This window comes from Aptenodytes patagonicus, chromosome 3 (assembly GCF_965638725.1).
Source record: "Aptenodytes patagonicus chromosome 3, bAptPat1.pri.cur, whole genome shotgun sequence".
Classification (NCBI taxonomy): Eukaryota; Metazoa; Chordata; class Aves; order Sphenisciformes; family Spheniscidae; genus Aptenodytes; species Aptenodytes patagonicus.
Genome location: NC_134951.1, coordinates 29,263,879 through 29,279,217, shown reverse-complemented (window position 1 = coordinate 29,279,217; position 15,339 = coordinate 29,263,879).

Sequence of the window (15,339 nt, the reverse complement as noted above, 5' to 3'; positions counted from 1 at the left end):
TAAAGGAGTGAATTTGCTTTACTACAACATTTCTAAAACAAAGATAACATCCCAATACGACTATTAGTACAATATTTCAATGCTATCTTTTTTACTTTCCCACTCTGCCTTAGGCTTAATGTTACAGGCCAATAGTCATAGCAAAAAAATGGAATGGATAAGCAAAAGTGTCATTAGTGATTTAGATCTCTGAAGGAGCTGCAGAGTTGTTTGATGACATTCCTAGATAAAGCTAGGAACAACTTTCTGTTGAGCAATTTTCCAATGAATAGGGAGAGGTGAGTTCTTTCCCCTTCTCCCAGCAGTGGTCACGACCTAGCTGATTGTGGGAGAAATTCCTTTATGATCTAAAGCATATTCTGTTTAAAAATATGTTCAGACAAAATAGATTTGTAATTCGACAGACTTTGGTACTGTGAGAAGCACTTGTACACAGTGCCTGCAAATGCAGTTTGATGAGGTGGACCTCATCTCTCTCTCCTTGTCACTGTGCTCAAGGTAGTGCGTGAATAGCTCAGCTTCAACTCTATTAAAAGTTCACCTTTTTGTGAATATTCAGTAAATTATGTACTTTGCCATAAAATTCACTTCTCAAACCATTTAAGATGATTGAAGTTCAGTCCTGCACAGAAGTCAAAGACAGTGTCTTGTGTTTGTGCTTTATCTGTGCTCATTTCATTCAGAAGAGAAAACAGATGCAGCTCATTAAAGCGCAAACATTTCTGAGCAGTTCAGCAATGTTCATTCAGCTCTAAAGAGTAAATATTCAGTGCTAATATGCATGATAAAGTTCTCTTTGTAGTATCTTTCTCATTTGAAATCTCATTTAACACAAGGTGGCATCCAAATCAATGTATGTGAAGTCATGCTGTCTGAAAGACAGTAGCTTACCATTCCATGTCTACTCATATTTTGTGTCCATTAAATAAAATTTTAATTAGGGAGAAACGATAGGTTTTTTATGATTTAGTGTATTCTTTCGTATTGAAAGATAACCTAGAATTTGGAGAGGAAAAGCGTATGCTAAACCTATTCAGAAAAAGCAGAGCTTCAAGTGTTCCCAGAGTTATAGCTGAAGGAATACTGCAGGTGTAGTTCCCCAGTTCCTCATTAGACCAAGTGTCTGCCCAGTAAGGAAAGGGTAAATTCCAGGTCTGAAGGGATACTTGCCGTTCTAGATGAAGCTATTATGCTGGTTTTCTAACTGATTTTTCTTCAAATTAGGGGTGGATACAAATCTATAACCAAGTATTTCCTAATTCTTTGGAAAAAGAATGAATCTTTTCATGCTATGAGTAAATGTGTAAGCCTCTGTCCCTAATTAATGAATCAGATGCTATAACTAAACGAAAGCAGGGGTTGGCTTTAATTTGGAAGAGAGATTTCTTCCAGACTGACTGAAGACAAGGCTTGAAATTCCCCCCATTGTGACACTAAGCATTTGGGAAAACTGCTCATCTAAGAAGTGAAAATTCTCTGGACTCACCACACCACTCTGAGAGTGCGTATAATCGCTCAGGGAGCTGACATCAAGGGGCTTAAGGGGTGGAAGGGAATTGAGCCAGATCCAGTATAGCCAATGGCCTCTAGAGCTGGCTTCAGAGTCCTGGGTGAGGTACCTGGATTTTCTGAACTAGTAAATAGCTGTTGAGAGTGAGCTGAGAGGGAAAGGTTTAGGAAGGGAACAGCCTTGGATTCTGCCCTGGAGGCACCTCTCAGTGCTGACGAGGGCGGCAAAGCATCCGTCCTGTCAGCCACATCTGAAGTTAGGCATGATTTTCTTGTGATACATCCCAAGATGATAGTAATTTCTCTCTCCTATAAAGTGGGCTAATTTTGAAAATACTCATCCAAAATATACGTGAGAGCATTTGATTCCTGCTTGAGACTGAAGGGTTCGATGGGGCTGCAAGAAGGAGCGGGAGGGAGAGAATTACTGTCCAGCCCAGGCTACGGGGTGAGGAGTTGTGTGTGGGAAAATGGAAATCCTACTCCTGCTCCCAGAGAAGTTTACACGTTTGAATGTCCATTGCCTACAGAAACAGGTTTTGAAAAGAGACCTGACTGCAGTACTTGCAGTTAAATGTCTTAAAAGTCAGACCACTGTGTTGTGCTCCCACCCTGGTGCAAATGTTTAGAGAGTGGCATGAGTTAAACAAGGAGTGACAGCACTCCTGCATAGTCTTTAAGCTGGTGTTTTGGCTGGGAACTTGAGTGTTTTCAAGCCAAGAGGGTTGAAACTCCTTCCTGATTCCTAGATGTTTCCCCTAGCACCTGGACCATGACGGATGCTGCTGCAGCCATATTGCAGATGGGCTGCTGCACTTTGGAGGAGATTGTGAGTGGCAGACCTGGCTCCAGCAGGGATCCTGGACTGAGGATCAGGGCAGGATTTCTGCAGAGGATAACCTAGCCCAGGAACCCTGCCTGGCTGAAAAGTAAGCCAAGTGCTGAGTTTCTCCACTTTGCCTGTGTCAGAGGGCTCCTGGCACATCATCTGCCACTACTGCCCTGCATCCTGGAGCCTGCTGAGTCCTTCGGGCTGAGCCTGCTACCTTCATACCCCCTCCCAGAAAACCAGAATTTGAACTGACAGTGCATGCAGTCAAGGGGGGAGGGAGTTTCTGCACCCCTCCTGGGACAGAGTGGGGAGCTCTGAGAGCGTGGTCCCTCCCCAGGGGCACCTGAGATGTTTGGAGGTAGCCGGGCCATGCACAGAACCCACGGTGGGGCCAGCAAGGCTGTTTTGTGCCAAAACCTTCTTCCTGGTATGCCCACACATGGACAGTGAAGATAGGGCTTGAATTCAGGCACCAGATCAACTTCACATCTGCTTTTAAGAAGCAGTATCACTGCTGTCTAAATGCTTGGGTAACTTCAAAGGAGAAGGTGTGGCTGAGCTGCTCTCTGCATCAGGCAGTGGCTGGCTGGGGGAGGGGGATTTCAGGACTGGGGGTTTCGACTGAAGCATTCAATTAGTTGTTTTGTGGGTTTGGCCAATTCCAGTGCTGGGCCTGGACCCAAATGAGCTAAATTACTCTACACATAAAAGACAAAAACCTCCTCCCCAAGGTTTATGATTGTCCTCCTATAAAATTCCTCCTGACTATGATTCCATCCTAAAGGACAGTGAAGTTGTTATGTTTCCTTTGGTTCACAGCCTGGTATGTTCTTTCATTCCTGAAAAATCAAACAAAGCTTTTGGAGAAAAAAGATACAAAAGAAAAGGGGGAAAAAAGTATCAAGGCAGATAAACCCATTACAATAAAACAAATAAAATGCATATGTTTATACAAATGGGAGATATTAAAAAAGGCAGTCGGAAGGCCCAAAGAATTATTCTCTGCTTCAGCCAAAACTTTTGTTAAATAATGTAGCACAAAAAACTAGCTGAGAAATTACATAGATAAACAGTTTAAAATTTAATTATGAGACAGAATCTACATGAAATGAATAACAGTTGGTTTTAGTAGTTGGGGGGGAGTGCTATTTTCTTACCTTTTTTTTTTTTTTGGCAAAACAAGAGATTTATGACTATGAAACACATCATTTCTGTGATGGAAACTGCAAAGAGTGTTTTACTTGTTTCCAATTTCTCACCCAGCTGTTTCATTCCCTTGTCCATCTTCCAAATTTTCTCCAAACCGGATATGGATTCCTCACTGAACTTACCTTTTTCTAAAATCTGTGAGTTAAACTCCACAACTTTTCCGTACTCTTCATGATTTTGTAGATCACTGTCACATCCTTCCTCAAATACCTCTTTTTCAGGTCCTAACCTACTTAATGGTCTTTTGTACAGGAGTCTTTCCATATCATCCTCATTGCCTCCTTCCCTGAGCTTTTCCTAGTTGTATGATAACCTGAAAGGTATGATATCATGGCATGACGGAGTGTTTTATATTTTCTATATTATGTTTACTGTTTTCTGATGCATTTTCTTCTTTTATTTTAGTAATTCCAAATCATATTTGGCTTTTGGCTGTGTCTGAGCTTTGAGTTAATGTTTTCACAACTATATTCAAAGTAACTATGAGGTCTTTGAAGAGTAATCAGAAATTCAGGCACACCTTTCTATGTCTGTGCTTAGGAATTCCACCCCCACCCCCCCGCATAATTTTTCACTTACTGGATAATGGCTTTCATCTTCAGGCAATTTAATTGCCTGATAACTCATACTAGTGAGAACTTTTTATTGCTCTATTCAGCCGGGTTTAGATTTGATGATCCTGAGTACATCTGTGTCATCCGTGAACTTGGCAACATCTGTGAACTCATTATTTATTCCATTTTCCACATAACTTCTGAAAACGTGGAGCAGCAAGAAAGACCTGAGAGCAGATTCTTCCCACCTCAGTGTATTTATTTATTTCTGCCTAGTTTTCTGTCTTTTAACAAATTACTAATCTCCTAGAAGACTTTTTCTCTTAGTGCATGATAGTTTTTCTTCAGCTTAGCAAGGGATTTTACTGAGAAGCTTTGAAAAATCAGGCATCCTACATTCCAATGATCATCCTTATCTGCACACTTTAATTAATGATTTTTTGTTGTCTTGCTATGGTTTTACATTTACAATTTTAATTTTTTTTTCCCTCTGGCTAGATGTTGATTTATTATTTAAACTATTTTCTTACTTTAAATATTTTTATTTTCTCCTTTTCTGCAATTTATCTATACTTATCTTTTTTCCTTCCTTTGCTAAGATCCTAACTTGCTGTTTAAAATGTCTCCATTATGCCTGCAAACCTTTTTAGCCATTTATTTTATTTTATTTTTTAAATGAGTCCTCCTGTTTAATTGTTCTCCTCAATAAAGTTAAAGTAGAAGCAGATCTGGGGGAAGAGGAGAGGGATTTTTCCATTCTACAAGAATGCTGAATATACGCTGTGCTTGTTATATTTTTCTGTAGCTGCCTTTTGACTTTTGTCCTATGAATTACTCGGGAAACTCTATAGTTACTTTTTATGGATTTTCTGCCTAGATTTTGGCAGGCACGTAGTCATATTTTGTTCTGCTTGGAATTTCATATTTTTTCTATTTCCTCCCAAAAACATGCTTTAAGTTATATGAACTTGTTGAAAGCATGAAAATAGTAAACAAGATTTTCTCCATGGAGTACTTTGAGACTTCTGTGTTACACAGTCCACATGTACCATGAAGTATTAGTGTTATCATCCAACTCAAATGCATTGTGAGTGTCTTGGAGAACATCTTCAAACAATAAACCCTTCATATTTCTTCTATATTTTGATGTGCAGCATAAAATACCTTAAATGATATATTTAAGGCATGTCAATTTTATGTCTAAATATAAGAAGTTTTCTCTGTGCTTTGAAGATATGCTTAATAATATTCTGATGCAGAGGAAAAATGGAAATATAGTAAGATACAAGAGAGAAAAAGTACTCTTCAATGACTGGAAAATTGACGAAATCCCACTGAAAGCAGGAACAGGCATATTTCTATGCTATAAAAGGGGGCATAAGTGTGCAGGTGTAAGAAAGGTGAAGATTCAAATAGACTTAAAATTATCAAGAAACAAAGAACAAAACTTAGGTTAATAGAAGGTTTGGCTAAAACTAAGAGCTTTATTACAATTCTTATCATTAATGTTAATAAGAATACGGGACACAAAAGGAGAAAGGTCATTTAGTAAATATTTGGATAAATATAGCATGATACGAGACGATAGAATTTACTTAGAGAACAAGGTGAAGCGATTTCTGAATCATTGTTCTCTTCTCAGGGAACTCATGGAGGGCTAGGGAATCCCTGAGAACTGGCAAGAGGCAAGGAAATTACATTTAACGTGGAAGGAAAAGTAGCTCTGAGTGGGGCCAATATACTGAGAAAATAGTAAACTGATAAAAAAATGCAAATCTTTGCTTGTCAATAAAATGTTTTCTCAAACAAATCTAATATCCTTCCTTGACAGAGCAAGTCGTCAAATGGACGAAGGAAGCAGCATTTGTGATAGAGCTTGTCTTTTGTAGGGTTTTGGTCTGCCCCACATGGGACTGTCATGAACAAATTAAGAAGTATGGTTGACTGTGAGGTGGATATAAAACTGTGTGGAGAACTATAGTCAAATGCTGCTCGTAGCTGGCTCTCAAGGTGGCATATCAGTGAGGTGAAGGCAGCCTCTCCTGGGGCTAGTGCTCTTCTAAATTTTCCTGTGTGACCTGTACATGGCACTGGAAGCTCGCCAACTGGCAGAGGTTAGAGAAAACATGACCGCAATTCAAAATATTGCAGGAATAGTCTGAAATCAATACAATGAATGATGACTTAGTAACTTCATGGTCACCCTAACAAGAATTGCTTTCTAGCTTCTCATCCTTCACTCACTTCTGCCTGTTTTAGGAATCCAATATAAAAGAACAGTCATTCTCTTTTGTATCCAAGAATTGCTCATTACACTTTGATAGTTTCTCCTCTGTGTGAAATTCATCTGACCATATGGAGACATAAACATTGCAGACATTTGTATCTGGACTTATAATCCATAGTCAGGAGAGAGAAATAGGCTGTGATTTTTCTCATCTTAAGGTAAATGTCCAAATTAGGCTAGATTAAATCCTTTCTAAAAGTGCCTGTTTTAGTCTACTTGAATGCTAAGGATTACTATGTTGGAAGTAGCATCTACATTGGAGGTATACTAAAAATAGGCAAGATGAATCCTTCTGTCCGGCTGAATCTGTATTAGAAAGTGAAGCACTGCCAGTGAATATGTTTGTGTCAGTGAATTGCTGGAAAACTCCTTGGCATGAAGAATGATGTTCTCCCAAATAATTTCCAGGTACAGTTCAGAAGTGAAAACACTCCAGAGACCTTTCTTACTAAGCCGTGCGCATGCAGACACCATAGTTTAGACACTAAGAGAGTTCATCAGATTAGACATGGCCAACTCCATACCAGTTGACCTCACTGCCTGAGAAAGTCACTAACTCATTGTGCTGGCTTTGGCTGGGCTAGAGTTAATTTTCTTCACAGTAGCTAGTATGGGGCTATGTTTTGGATTTGTGCTGGAAACAGTGTTGATAATACAGGGATGTTTTAGTTACTGTTGAGCAGGGCTTACACAGAGTCAAGGCCTTTTCTGCTCCTCGCCCCACCCCACCAGCGAGTAGGCTGGGGGTGCACGAGAAGCTGGGAGGGGACATGGCTGGGACAGCTGACCCCAACTGACCAAAGGGATATTCCATACCATATGACGTCATGCTCAGCATATAAAGCTGGGGGAAGAAGAAGGAAGGGGGGGACGTTCAGAGTGATGGCATTTGTCTTCCCAAGTAACTGTTATGTGTGATGGAGCCCTGCTTTCCTGGAGATGGCTGAACACCTGCCTGCCGATGGGAAGCAGTGAGTGAATTCCTTGTTTTGCTTTGCTTGTGTGCATGGCTTTTGCTTTACTTATTAAACTGTCTTTATCTCAACCCACGGGTTTTCTCACTTTTACTCTTCCTATTCTTTCCCCCGTCCCACCGGGGAGGAGTGAGTGAGTGGCTGTGTGGTGCTTAGTTGCCAGCTGGGGTTAAACCATGACACTCATTTGCCTGGGAAAGTTAATAAATTATTAATTTACTAGTATAGAAATGTTCATTTGCCCTTTCTACTTTAGAGCTCCCATTAGTACCAGCTCTTGTGCTTTGGATATTTACACTAGTTGCCCACACAGAGGCTTTTGTCCACTTGTTACTGTTTTGGCTATCTACAGACAACCACTGTTGTCCTCACCAGGAGTGTGTTGCTATTTCCCTCTACCCTAAATCCTACATGAATATATATAGCCATGATTTCCAGGTAACACCTAAATCATCTTCCTACTGTATTTTAGTTCTGAACAAGTGAAATCTTTGTGAAAGCTATATCCAATAAATCTCTTTTGTTCTAATCAGGTCATAATTTTGATGGTATGAAGGTTTCCAGATTTTGTTAGCACTCTTTGCTTTAAGATGAAGCCATGTAAGGTATTCAGCAACTTGGCAAATGACCTTTTTTTTTCTGATTCTCATACCACCTTAATCAATGGCCCTCAATGATTATATTTCCTCAAGAGTTTCAGATTACTGTATCCAAAAAGTCCCTTTCCCTTCTTTTTGGGTGTCACACCGTCTCTACGCAGCAGTCTCTTTGCAGCATAGAGAAGGAAGCCAAAGTGCTACCAGAATAGGTACGCACATAGGCAGGGTGTATTTTCTCCTCCCTCTGCTGACTGCTTTTATTTTGTCCTTCTATCCCTGAAAGCATGTGTATACATCATATTATCCAAAAGAGGTCAGTCATTGTCTAGCTTTTTCATAGGTATGAAAGAGTTGAGGAGAATATAATCTGAGCCTCTGGCTCTAGTAATTTCTGATCTGCTCAGATCGGAAAGTCCTAGAGGAATCATCAGTGCATATGTGGATTAGTACTGTGGTGGAGTAGTCTGTGATTCAGATGAGCCCTGGCAGCTTTTCTGTAGTGGATTTGGGGCCCTTTGCAGTGGCACTTTCTGATACTTCACAAGTCAGCAGATCCATTCTTCCAGCTTCCGCAGCACTGAGTCCCAGAAGCACTGCTCTTTGAAATGTATAAGCACCTCTACAAAGAAGAAGCAGAGTCCTTAGGGCATTTGGTTTTTTTAAATCAGTAGGGTAGCTTCCTTGCTGGTCACCAAGATAGCAATCGTTTTTTGGCCTTGGCTGCTGGCTGCTGGGGCTAAGCAAGCAGTATTTCCTGCCTGAGCACAGCCACATTCCTTCTCTCCTGGTGGAGCTGCTTCAGATTCCCTAGATAACCTAGAGCCTTCACACTTCCAGATCTTCTTCTGCCTCATGCAAGTATATATTTCTCATGTTTCAGTCTGCCCACTTCCTTCTCAAGCTTTCCTGCTGTTCTTGAGAGGGTCTACTAACAGCAACTTTTGTAATGGACTTTTTTATTTTCTTTTCCTTCCTGACTTTCAGTGGATGTAAGACCTGGTATTTAAAAAATACCGATCAGTACATGCTTATATTTATTGGAATCCCTGTTTGCACACAACTTTCACAGAAGCAGTGGAAGACCTGCCAAGGAGATGCCTGCAATGAAACATTGAGGCTGCATCATTTTTGTCCTTGCATATTACTGATCTTCATTTTCCTGTTCTGTAACTCTGACAGGAAACTCCTCTGCAGCTACCTCTTCACTTTCCTTTTTTCCATGGTTTTCTTTAGGTGGTTACAGAGAGGGAAATGCTTAATGGAGCCTAGAGTATGATCCTGCAAGATAGTGATTATGGAAATGCATACAAATAAGTGGTTATTATAAATGGATCTCCCCTTTGGGAGTTTTAGTGAATGTTAGTAGCCAGGATCTCTTTGCAGGACAGAGAAACATAGAATAATTTAGATTAGAATGGACCTCTGGAAGTCATCTGGTCTCTCTGCTCAAAGAAGGGCCAACTTTGAAGTTAAATCCAACTTTGAAGTTAGATCAAGTTGCTGATCCATAAGATCAGCAGTTTTATTAGGGCCCTTTAGTTACGGACAATGCTTCCTATTTCATGTGATGGCAGAAGCTATAGTAATAGCTCTATTAATCTTCTGTACCCAAAAAATATATTTTTATAGATGTTTTATAGATTCCTGTCATTTGATGAAGAGGCTGCAATACTGGACATGTTAAAGGCATGATGTAGAAGGGACCAGAAACCAAAACAGAAAAGATGCCCAGGAGCCACAGACAAGGGTAGGAACAGAAAAGCTGAGTTATTGTTATAAAACCACTCATCACCAGTGCACCAATCAAGGCAGAAGTAACGGAGGTAATAGATTGGGAAAGCTTCCCTTTATTGACCTTCTGCATCGTTGGAGGGCACAGTTTCTTCACACAAATCTAATTTTCTAGCTGTGGTATTCTTGAAGGAGGGCAGAGAAGAGGAAAACAGGAAGGGCTAGTCTGAGCCTAGCCCTGGGCAAGTAATAAATAAACTAGAAGGGCTCCATACGCACCACACATTCCTGTACAAAATGTGCATCAAAACAGCCTTGGGGAATGTGATCTGCTACAAACATCTGTATTTTGTGAGCTTGTACAAACTCATTTGGAGCATGATCGTGTTTGATGCTGGTTGAACCAGTTATGCTTTTGCTTGCATTGAATTCTGGACAGTTATTTCCCTTCTACTTTAGATTTGCTGTTGTCAGATCAGGACATCAAATGAAAATATAGTGGGTACTCAGATCTACTTCTGGAACTAATAGCTACTGTTGTCCAAAACAATAGCTAGCATCCTAATAGTAAAACTATTTGCTGGTGACATGGCGGCAAAAAGTTTTGGTTTTCTTTCAATATCTCTAATTATTAATCAAAGTGAATCCTACCTAATTTGCAAGAATTTACATCGTAGTGTAGTTCCATCATAGAATATTCCAAATTGACCATGAAGGAACAAGACAATGTCATAAGTCTATCGAAATCAAAAGGTGATCTCAGAACACCATTATAGTCATCCAAGTCCTCAGGACTTGTAAATAACCTTACTCGTCAGAATTGGTTATTAGCTATTACACTGAAGATTATTTTATTGTAATGTATTCTAATCTTTGCTACTTTTCCTCTTTTTTTTTCTTTTTTTCTTTTTTTTCCTTTAATTGTTCAGATACATTGAGGGCAAAACAGACTAGAAAGTTACTTAGCGTATGTTCTTCTAAGCACTTAAAATTGTCAGGAACCATCTAATTTCTAGCCAAATTATTTGCACAGTTTGCCGAGTTGGAAAAAAGTACATGTAGCTGACACAAAATTAAGCAGCTCCCATGTGCAGCTGATCTTTGGGGATTCTTACTTGAAAACTCCGAACTAATAGAACTACCACGTGTGTTGGCTACCAAAATGCATCTTGTTACTTGCTGCTATGGTCATTGCCTATGGAAACTTACTATCCTGCCTGATGTGAAAACATAGCACTTCTTTCTGTAAACATGGTAAGGAGAACTGGAAATTTCCTTACTCAGACACATTATTATAGCCTTGGGCTGTGTTTTAACATGATGTGCTCTAAGTTCACGTATACTGTCTTTTTTAAACATGTAATTATAAATATACCGCTTGGCAGTTGAAACACTCGCTGCAATAATGTCAGTATGCAGCCAGGTCTGTTTCTTTGATTTTTTGGTGCTCTCTAACATTATTTGGATGATGCAATCTGTAATGATATATAATATATATATATGATATATAATATATATATTATATATATATAATACAATCTGTAATGATATATATAATGATATAGATAACTTGTCAAATCCTTACTACTAGGGTGAAAAATACATACAATACTTTTGGAAGCTAATTATGCAGAATTAGGCAGGGAAATATGGAAATATGGAAATAGGTCATGCAAAATGTGCTGCTTTCGAGGAGCATAAAAGGAACATAGCTTTTGCCTCTTGAATTCTTGACCAACAGGAAAACTGTGACCAAGAGGGAAACTGTAACTCTTCACTCTTGTAGCCATGGTGCTCCAGGGAACATCTGATCATTACCGTGCACCTTATATTTCCTTTTATCAAATTTGATTTCTTTTTAAGATTCTACCAAGTCAAAATGGCAATCATTCAGTATTTAATTTTCATTCATATAAATAACAAGCAGAAAAGAACATAAGTAATGCCATATTGAATCAGATCGTCTGTCCATCATGCCTGTTATTTTGCGCCTTGCAGTGACCAGTAACAGATACTTAATATAAATTTGATAGCAATAGAGTATGTTTAACCTGCTCATTTCCCTGGAATGAGTTCTTTGTTTATGACAATCAGCGGTTGTAAGCATTTCCTGAGCTGTGGGTCTCATCTGGACTATCATGCTATGTAGCCTCTGACAGTTCTATTCTCCATGAGAATTTTTTAATGCCTTTTGGAACCTTTTGGACTTTTGACCTCCACAACATCCTGTGATAATGAGTTCCACAATTTAATTTTGCATGAGATTTAATTATGTGTGAAAAATTACTTCCTTTTTTTGTTTTAAACTTTCTGCCTGGTAAATAAATTGGGTACTCCCTGATTATTATACAAAGAAAAACAGTGAATAGTGCTTCGCTATTCAATTTCTCCACATTTCATATTTTTATAGACCTCTAGCACATCTCCCTTTTGTTATCTCTGTCCAAACTGAAGAGACTGTATCATCTCTTCTTGCATTAAAATGACTTCATATCTTTGTTCAAAGATGTGCAAAGGTACGTAATGATGGAAAGGGGAAGGTGATGATGTTCTTTATGATAATAACTCACACTAAAATGACTGTGACTCCATTCCTTTTCCAAATTAGTGGGACTTCTGGCCAGCCAGTCCTTCTGACTACTGAACTATTTTAAAGTGAGCCTCTGCTTATATGTATCCTTTTCTCAGCATATCCCTAACCAGGCAATTTCCATGGCTAGTGTATGACTTCAACTTCAGAGATTCTGGTTAAATTTCGACTCTGGAATTACACTGTCACTTTTACTTTCCTCTCTTCAGTCTAAAATCGGTGTACTTATCTATGATTTTTTTCTAACCTAAGAGTTAAAAAGTGCCATTAAATTGCTAGATATTCTAGACATCGTCTGACCCAGTCACTACTAAAGCTACACTATGTCTTCGTGACCTGCTTAGAGATTAATAGGTTAGTAATGCAAGGACCTGATTAACAGAATTCACACCTACAGAAAATGAGACTTCTACGTCCAGCAGCTTTGTGTCACACAGCAAAGATGTCCGAGTCACCTGATTTGCAGCAGGCAGCTGCTTTGGGCATCGCTGTCAGTCACAGGCATGTGCAGAAGGAGTTGTGGGAACTGACGGAACCAGAACTTCTATTAAAAGTGCTGTGCACAGAGAAGTAATTCAGGTCCCAGATGTGCTGTGTTTTCTTGTATTTCCAAACATGGCACTTTCATTCGTAACCAAAATAATCGTAACTGCAACAAACCCTGTTTTTATCATATGAATGCTTTTACCCTGTTTTGATTAAACGTTATATTTTAAGATAACATTCAGTGATCTTTTTCCCTTAATGTTTTTCAGGTGTATACAAGTTACAATCTGTGAAAGAAAGCAAGTCTGGAGGGGAGGCAGTCACTGTCTCAGTGACATTAAAGTGCACTGACACCTTGTCAGTGTGAACCTCTCTGGACTTTGGCTTTTGTTATATTCTCAGGCCAGGTTCCCTAGGTTTTGCCAATCTTCTGGTGATTCTTGGTCACGTTCCATCAAGTTGGGGCCAAGTTTTAAGTACTCTGGAAACTGGACTTTGTTCAAACCTTAGAATAATTTATAGTTTGGGACAATATTTATATAAAACTTACTTTGATTCAGCCAGAATTTGGTGGATTTCTATGAGGTTTTTTTCTAGTTTTATATCCTATTTGAATGGATCTATGTAACTGGAATCTGAAGCCGATGAATGCATATGCTTGTGGGGAAAAAAAAAAAAAAGAAAAAATGCTCAGCTTAACTAAAAGTACTAGCTGGTTTTGCTTATTTCCGCGAAGCAAAAAGAGTGAGATGAGTAATTTTCTTCCATTCTACATTATAAAATTAGCAAGGTTCAGGGATCCATTGCAATATAATGGTTTTCTGGCAAAGTGAGATGGTGTTCTAACAGGATCACACTGTGATCTTAAATTGTTCTGTGCCTATAGGGGCAAACATATGTATTGTACACCTACCCTGTTGGTATGAATCTCTCCATGATCCTCCTACATTATCTAGAAATAATGTAGCACACATGCTAGAAAACATCTGAGATCTATTTTGGAGTGGAACATGTAGTTCTCTCACACACAACATTTGGAATGGTTTACCTCTTGTACGTGAAAATGTTCCTGGCTCAGAGAGAGGTCACATAGACCACTGAAAGACCTGGACAATTTGACCGAAGGCCTACATCTGAGGGAGGGTGCGCAACTGCAGAAGTCCACAATCTTGTCACCTATGGGTGTGTTGCTGGGTGATTTCTCACTGGAGGTTTTCAGCTCAGCCTGCGAACAGTTCCTGAAATAAATAGACCCCAGAGGTCTAAAACGTAGTCTGTGTAAAAGTCCGTGATGTGCCTAGCGTAAGCGAGATGGAGAGGCTTGGATGTGAGCAGGCACAAGGACCTGTGGAGCTAGGGCCAGTACACACTAGAGGGTGCTACTAGTGTAGATGGAAGACACTGACTGGTCCAAAGGACACATAAAGGATCATGAAGAGTAATATAGATGTAAATGATAATTTAATTCTTGTCTGCCAGGTTAAGTCAGTTTGCAAGATCAGGCCTCTTGGCTTAGCACAGTTTAATTCAGAAACAGACTTAGGACAATGGAAATTTCTGAGGAGTTTTTTTTTTAACACAAACTTTATCTCTCAGTTTGCTTTGTAAATTGCCCACAAAACATTGTTTTCTCAGATGTATATGCAATATTCACTTAGTAATTTTGCAAAATCAATGTTGATCAATGGCTTTTGCAAAGATGATTACAGTATGTGATACTAACACATCTAGCTATACTAACTATCGGTTATAACTATCATATATCTATATATCAGTTTAAATTGAGAGGATGACAGGTCTGTTTCTTTGAAAATATCTTCCATAATTGGATTTTGAGGCTTTGGGATTGTAATTCATAAGTGCTTTCAATCAATATACTGGAATATTTATTTAAAGTCAATCTTTGGGATGCAAACTGAAAACAAAATCAATGTAAGCACAGTTGAAAAGAACGATTACAATACTTCAAAAAAAAATTTCCTTACAAAAGGGAGATAAATTTTTAGAAGCCTAAAATTCAATGGAATTTAATCTTGTTAGGCCAAATTTTGAAAGAGGTGTACAGATGCATACAGGAATATGTATAGGCTTGAATATTTGTATGGAGTCCCATCAGGCTGAAAAATTTCATAATTTACATTTTTTCCTCATTATTAGACATGACTTTACCTTATTATTCACATATTCACACCCAAACTGTACATTAGATGACTTTGCCTCAACTGGGCCCACAGTAATTAACTGAAGATTTCTTGAGGATGCAATTAAAATGTATTGTAATTGTTGAAGACGTTACCTGAGCTGCTGTTTTATGTGAACACAGAGACTATTTGAGTAAAATTTAATATTTGGCCAGGTAAATCCAGCAATGAGAGAAATTTTCTATTCTCTAGAACATAGTTTACAAAATCACCTCTGCTGTGGGAAGCAGAAATTATTTTTCAGGTTCAGCACTAATATGCTGGAAAGTACAGGTGACCGGTACTTCAGTTTTTCTCCAGCATGTCTCAGGAATGTCAGTATTAAATTAATGGTACTTATGATGAGATTGCCTATTTATGATAATGT